This window comes from Silene latifolia, chromosome Y (assembly GCF_048544455.1).
Source record: "Silene latifolia isolate original U9 population chromosome Y, ASM4854445v1, whole genome shotgun sequence".
NCBI classification, from domain to species: Eukaryota; Viridiplantae; Streptophyta; class Magnoliopsida; order Caryophyllales; family Caryophyllaceae; genus Silene; species Silene latifolia.
In genome coordinates this window covers 417,499,743-417,507,476 of record NC_133538.1, presented here as the reverse complement: position 1 = coordinate 417,507,476, position 7,734 = coordinate 417,499,743, and positions in this window count along the sequence as shown.

Genomic DNA, 7,734 nt, shown 5'->3' with positions numbered 1-7,734 from the left:
GCTGGACAAACCGCAGTCTGCCACGGCAGTCTGCCAGCCCCATGACAGTCTGCCAAATCCCCTGTTCCACGAATACTTGTTTTGCTTAAAGACAAGTCCTAGCTACCCCAAATTCCTTCCTCTAGAAGCCTCCCTTGAAAGATCACTTCCATCCATCATTAAGCCACCCACCTACAATCTAAAGCCACTCCTCGACCACTTGAAGTACGTGTTTCTTGGGGTAAACAACACTCTCCCCCTCATAATTTTAAACCAACTTGAGGGGGATCAAGAAAGGAGATTGGTGGAGGTTTTGCACAAATACAAGGAAGCTTTTGGGTGGAGCATTGCGGATCTAAAAGGGATAAGCCCAAGCGTTTGCATGCACAAGATCCGGTTAGAAGGGGAAGCAAAGCCAGTTCGGCAACCACAAAGAAGATTGAACCCACCAATGATGGAAGTGGTGAAGGAAGAGATCATCAAACTACTCCAAATGGGAATCATCTACCCCATTAGCGACTCTCAATGGGTAAGTCCCACTTAATGTGTACCTAAAAAGGGTGGTGTGATGGTAATCGAGGGCAAGGAAGGATCTTTAATTCCCACCCGGATTCAAACCGGGTGGAGAATTTGCATCGATTATCGCCGCCTAAATGTCGTGACTTTCAAAGATCATTTCCCTCTACCCTTTCTAGACCAAATGCTAGAGAGATTAGGAGGGAAGGAATTCTATTGTTTCTTGGACGGATATTCCGGATACTTTCAAATTCCCATACGTCCGGAGGATCAATCCAAGACAATATTCACATGCCCTTTCGGAACATACGCATACCGAAGGATGCCCTTCGGTTTATGTAATGCTCCGGGTACATTTCAACGTTTCACGGTGAGTCTTTTCTCGGATCTTGTAGAAAGAGTCTTAGAGGTCTTCATGGACGACTTCACCGTCCATCGAGATAGTTTTGAAGCTTATTTGGACCACCTAAATATGGTCCTATCACGATGCACGGAGTCACACCTTGTGTTGAATTCCGAAAAATGTCACTTTATGGTTAAAAGCGGCATCGTGTTAGGTCACATAGTCTCAAAGAGAGGGATTGAGGTGGATGTGGCTAAGGTTGAAGTGATAAAAACCTTGCCATATCCTACTAATACTCGGGAGATAAGGTCGTTCCTAGGACATGCGGGCTTCTACCGCCGATTTATTAAAGACTTTTCCAAGATTGCTTACCCCTTGTGCAAGCTTTTGCACAAGGATGTGGAGTTTGTTTTTGATGATGCTTGTAGGTTGGCATTCGATAACTTGAAGGAAAAGCTTGTAACGGTCCCGATAATTCAAGCTCCAAAATGGGACCTCCCGTTTGAAATCATGACCGATGCGAGTGATTATGCCCTTGGCGCGGTTTTAGGCCAAAGGGACGGGAAGATTGCTCATGTGATACAATATGCCTCTTCACTCTTGAATGATGCTCAACGGAACTACACCGTCACGGAAAAGGAATTCTTAGCGGTGGTGTATGCCATTGAGAAGTTCCGGGCTTATCTCTTGGGTGCCAAGGTCATCATCTATACCGATCACAAGTCTATAAGGCAACTTGTAGACAAGAAAGACACCAAGGCAAGGCTAATGAGATGGGTGCTTTTGTTAAGCGAGTTTGACATCGAGATCAAGGACAAGCAAGGAAGTGCTAATGTGGTGGCCGGCCATTTGAGTAGGCTTCACATCAATGAGGATCTCGTGAAGACCATGGGAGTAGTTGACGGTAGCTTACCACATGAATCTCTATATTCTATGAAGGCCGTTGAGCCTTGGTATGCCAACCTTGTCAATTACATGGTAACCAAGAAGTTTCCCACCTCACTCTCATCAAGTCAAAGAAATAAGATCAAGTCCGATTCTAGATTCTATATATGAGATGACCCATATCTATGGAAAATGTGTCAAGATCAAGTCATCCGACGTTGTGTACCGGATGTAGAAATCCCTTCCATCCTCAAACATTGCCATGAGTACGCTTGTGGGGGTCACTTTGGGCCTCATAGAACGGCACGTAAGATCCTTGAGTGCGGGTTCTATTGGCCCAAGTTGTTTAAAGATGCTCACGTTTTCGTCAATACTTGTGACAAATGCCAACGGGTTGGCAACATCTCACGACGAAACGAAATGCCCCAACAACCGATGCTTTATTTGGAGGTTTTCGATGTGTGGGGGATAGACTTCATGGGCCCATTCCCCAAGTCGGATGGGTATCTCTATATCCTATTGGCGGTGGACTATGTTTCAAAATGGGTCGAGGCTATACCAACTCGGAATGATGACGCAAGGACGGTCTCAAGCTTTGTTCACAACAATATCTTCTCAAGGTTCGGCTATCCTAGGGCGTTGATAAGTGACCGGGGGACTTATTTTTGCAATAGGATTTTGGAAGGATTGTTAAAGAGGTACGGGGTCGTGCACAAAGTCTCCACCGCCTACCACCCACAAACCAATGGGCAAGCGGAATTATCCAATCGGGAGATCAAGAATATCTTACAAAAAACAGTGAACCCGGATAGGAAAGATTGGAGTCAAAGGTTAAATGACGCTCTTTGGGCGTACCGCACCGCTTACAAGACACCAATTGGTATGTCCCCGTACCGACTCATTTATGGGAAGGCATGTCATCTTCCTTTGGAAGTGGAGCATAGAGCCTATTGGGCCATCAAATCTTTCAACCAAAGCATAGATGATGCGGGCCTCCATCGGAAGCTTCAACTTCAAGAAATTGAAGAAATCCGTCTTGACTCTTATGATAATGCCGCCATATACAAAGACAAAGCTAGAATATGGCATGATCGAATGATAAGTCGGCGGGTTTTCAAAGAAGGCACCAAGGTTCTTGTTTTTAAAAACCGGTTAAAGTTGTTCTCCGGCAAGCTAAGATCAAGATGGGTTGGACCATTCATTGTGAGCAAATTCCACCCTCATGGAGTGGTCGAAGTTGAGAACCCGAGCACGGGAAAGACAATTAAGGTGAATGGGCAACGACTTAAAGAGTATCATGAAGGCATGGAAGCACAAATCGTTGAACAAGTCACTTTGGAAGACCCCATTTACCAAGCATGATCATGAGAAGCACTAAGTCGAGCCATCGACGTTAAAAATACGGCACAAATTTGTAAATATTCCCTTTTTAGTGTAGAATTTCCCGCTTTTATAGGTATAATTTAAATTCACGTCATTTACATTCTTGTTAATAAATTGCATTAACATTCATGAAGTTACTAATCCTCCTATGAAGTTTGAAGTTGATTTTTATACAACCTCGGAAAGCGTGTCATTGGTGAAGTGACGGAAATGTGGAAAGGAAATTGAATGGGAGTATGTTAAGGGAAAGAGCAAGAAATAGGTGAAGCGTCATTAGCTAAATTTTGGTTTAATATCAAATATTTAGCCAACGAAAAAAAATGGGGAAGCAGGAATTTTGGCAGACTGCCAAACCCCTCGGCAGTCTGCCATACCCTCGGCAGTCTGTCGTTTTGGCTGAACAGTAATTTTTCCTCAAGCCAAATACACGAGACTCCCCTATTTGGTCCTCAATTCAGAAATTTCGAGCAAGGCAAGCACCCCATATCCCTTCAATCATCATTTTTCCACCCAAATCACTCAAAACTCATCCCAACATTCATCAAACCTTCAATCCTTCAATCTTTTGGCAACAATCCTTCCATCACAAACACAAAATACCTTTGATTCCACCAAAAATCATAAATTTTCCCCAAATTTTTGAAGAACCCTATCTTTCAAGACTTCAATTTTCAAGTGAAAGGATTGGAATTCAAGGGTCCAAGTCGGGTTTTTAAGCAACTAGGAGCAACAAGGAGCATTATTTTGTGGAATTCGGGGAGGTATAATAACCAAACTCAACTTTCATATTTCTTGCGCTCTTTTAATCCGAATTAGTCTTGTTTAAGTGAGTTAGTTGGATTAGCAGTTGTCTCTTGTTGCTATAGTTGTTGTTGGTGGTAAAAATTTTCTGGGTGAGGCAAGACAAACACCAAACACAAGCTTTTGAAAACCTTCTTGAGCTAGTGCACACCAAGTGTTTGGTGAGTTGTCCCAAAGAGTGAAAAATTTTTGGAGTGCCATATTTTGTGTTGTTTGTGTTGTATCAACTTTATTGTAGGTACAAGAATGTCAAGCTTAAACCCATTCCGAAGGCCATCTAAGAAAAGAGTTGTAGAGGAGACCGAAAATGTGGAGGAACCAATTTTTACCGGGGAGGAAGGGTTAGATGCCAACCAAACAAAAATCTTTCAAAAACTCGGCCTACACCAAAAATAACCAATCAAAACCACCCGTTTCCTTGCCCCCCACACCCTAAATGCCCTAGGCATTGGCACCCTAATCCGGGCTATGCTTGCTAAGGTGGGCCTAGAAGCATACTTTGATGATGAGTTATGGGATTACACCTACACCTCCTACACCCGAGAGTTCCTTTCTACCTTGACGGAGTGTAATGTGGCGGAGGGAAGAGAGAAAAAAATCCGGTTTAGAGTGAATGGAAAGTGGCACACCCTTACCCATACTCAAGTGAGGGAGGTCTTGTCCATTTCCAAAACCCCATATCCCATTCTCATGCTCGGGCAAAGGAGTGATGCGGCTTGGACCGAGATTGTGGGAACAAAGAATGTTAAACATGACAACATGATTTCTTATTGCACCAACCCCGTGGTACAACTCCTCACCCGCTTCATAACCACCATCTTCTATGCCATAGGAGAGCCCACTAAGGTCAACTCAAAGATCCGAGCTACCATGTGGACCATGCTCCGGAGGGGGTAGGAGTGCCCGATTGGGTACAACTTTTTATTGATGCATGCATGGTTCACAAGACCAAAAGTTCGGGAGGGAGTATCAATTGCGGGGGGGCAATCACATTCTTTGTTACACACTTTGAGGGGGACATTGATGAATCCCAAGACATTTTCAAGACTAAAGGTCTTCCCTTGTACAATGATATTGTTCTTGAGGAGTGCAAGATGTTTAAGAAAGTGAGGGAAAACCCCCTTAAAGGGTATTGGTTGGGCCCCGACAAGCAAAAGTACTTGAGGCTACCAAGGCCTAAAAACTCTCCTTTGCCAAGTGGTACCCATGGTAGGAATTTCTATTGTCGTATGGATATATCGGACTTTGACTCTAATGAGGACGAAGAGGAGGCACCAAATGACCCTCCCGTGGACATGGACACCCCTATGTATGAACCGAGAGAGGGCTCTCATGACCCGGTTGCTCCTTGGCAACAAAACATGTACGATTATTTCAAAGAGACAAGAAAGGTTTTCACTACCATAAGTGGGCGTGTGGAGAATCTCCATTCTTGGTAACAACAACAAACGCCAAGATTGGAGAATCTAGATCAATGGAGAAGTGTGGTTTATGATAGAGGGAAGTTGATAGAGGAGGCCGCAACAAATCAAACGGCCTTGATGAGGGAAATGATTGCTAACCAAGAGGCTAACCGTCGTTGGCAACAACAACTTGATCAAACAATGACGGCCAATGCAAATATGTGGAAAGAGCAAAATGAGTGGAGAGGCCAAATGGACCACCAATTTGGGGTCCAAAATGAAAGATATCAAGAGTATGTCCAAGATTCATACTACGATGCAAGGACGCAAGAAGACACACTTGGGATAGTTAGTGGTCTATTTGGTATGTCTCTTAACCCAACAATCCCACCTTCTATCACCCAAGAAGATGTGGACCAAAGCTATGCCCGGGCCACAAGAGAAAGAGAAAGAAGATGGAAGAACCAAGGCACCGATGATCAAGGGGGTGCCTCCGGTTCTCAATTTTGAAGCAAAGTTTGTGCCCTCCTCCACATTGAGGACAATGTGGAATGTAAGTGTGGGGGAGGAATATGAATTGTAATATATGTAAACTTCTTGTTGTTTAATGCAAAAAAAAAAAAAAAAAAACAAAAAAAAAAGATTGAAAATTTCGGCTAGGTGAAAACCCACAAGGGTGGGCACCTAGGCAAGATTGGAAAAGGTGGCCGAGAACGGAATGAAAACCCGAAAGGGCATTCCGGGCAAAATGAAGAATCGAGTTGCGAGCCACCGATGAGAGGAAAGGAAAAAGCTAAGGTGAAAACCCGAAAGAGCACCTTAGGCAAAATGAGGGATTTTCAAACAAAAAAAATCGAAAAATTGAAAAATGCAACACCAAAAAAGATGGAGGGATAAGAAGGGAGCAATAAGGAGGGTCTTGGAAGGAGGTTAGATTTAGGATTTAATTTCTTTTTGAGTCAAAGAAAAGTGTTTCAAATTGGTGGTTTTTCATGTTGGCTACTAGGTTGTTAATCTTTGTTGGTGTTTGGCCAACTTAGTAGCATGACTTGCATTGTTTGGAGTGATAAGGGGCTGAGATAAGGAGAAGATGAATGATTTGGAGGATTGGTTGGGTCACTTTGCTATTGCCTTGGGATAAGGCAAGAGTGACCACTTCTACTTTGGTGATATAAGAAGGGTGGAGTTGCGTGATGAGTCGGAGTTGGAGTCGTGTCGTATCTTGTGTGAGGGATGATATAAGGAGGGTGAGTGAGAGAAGAGTTTGTGTCACCTTTGAGTCTAGATTTTCTCTTTAATTGGTGGTAGTTCAAGAGAGAGATATAAGAAGGAAGAGGTGAGTGAAGAGTGATCATTCAATCCCACACCCCCTTATGGACTTGCCGAATGCTTTCCTTGAGTTTTACAAGGGACGAGCAAAAGTCCAAGTGTGGGGGAGTTTGATAGAGTCAAAAAGTGTCGAGTCACTAGGGCCTTCTTAGGCCAAGTATGTCTTAATTAAGGGTCATTTTGTCGGAATAAAGAGTTAATCTTCCCGTCCCGATGATTGTCATAACTAATGCCTCTTGATTCATGTGTGGAGCTTGGTATGAGGAGAGAACCCGGAATCCCGAGCACGAACCTCTAGCCACCCTTGTAGACAAGCAATCACGCGGAGACGACCTTACATGAACCAGTTGCGGAGCCGACATTCCTTGATAGGAAGCATGAAGGCTAAGTAGTGGAGAACTCGTGTTGAGGAAGTGAAGAAATAATTCGCATTCAGGCATTTTGGCAGACTGCCACCAGCCACAGCAGTCTGCCACGGCAGTCTGCCATCCATCCGGCAGTCTGCCATTCAGCCGGCATTCTGCCGATGTCCTGTACTCGTGACTTTTGTTTAGCCCGTTGGTTTAAATGGAAGCCCAAATTTCCGTATTACCCTAGAATTTCGTGCAACCCTATAAATACTCCTCATGTTTGAAGACCTAGTTATCATCTAATTATTGAATAATCTCTAGAAACTTGTAGTAGGAAGAACACTTTATTTTGGGTAAAAGTTGTAATCTTTTAGCTTTGGATGTTAATTTTTCCTCATTTCTTGGGTTTTTCTAAGAAGATGGAAGGCTAATCTTCCCTTTGCTTGATGTAATTTGATCAAAGTATCCAACTTTGGTATTGTAAGACTCTTAAACCTCTCTTAATTTATCTAATGCTCTTTTCTTGTGCTCAATTTCTCATGTTGAGTAATTGAATGTTTGGGTTGGCCATCCTTGCATGTTATTTACTTGACTAGTGCAAATCCTAAAGAAATGGTTTAATTTAGTTGGGATTGTTGAAGCAAGTTTGTTGTTTGTTGATTTGGTTTAAAGGATTCTTACAACAAATAGGAAAGTTCATGTCTTTTGCTCATTTGTATGGTTTAATCTTATGAGGAATTGATCC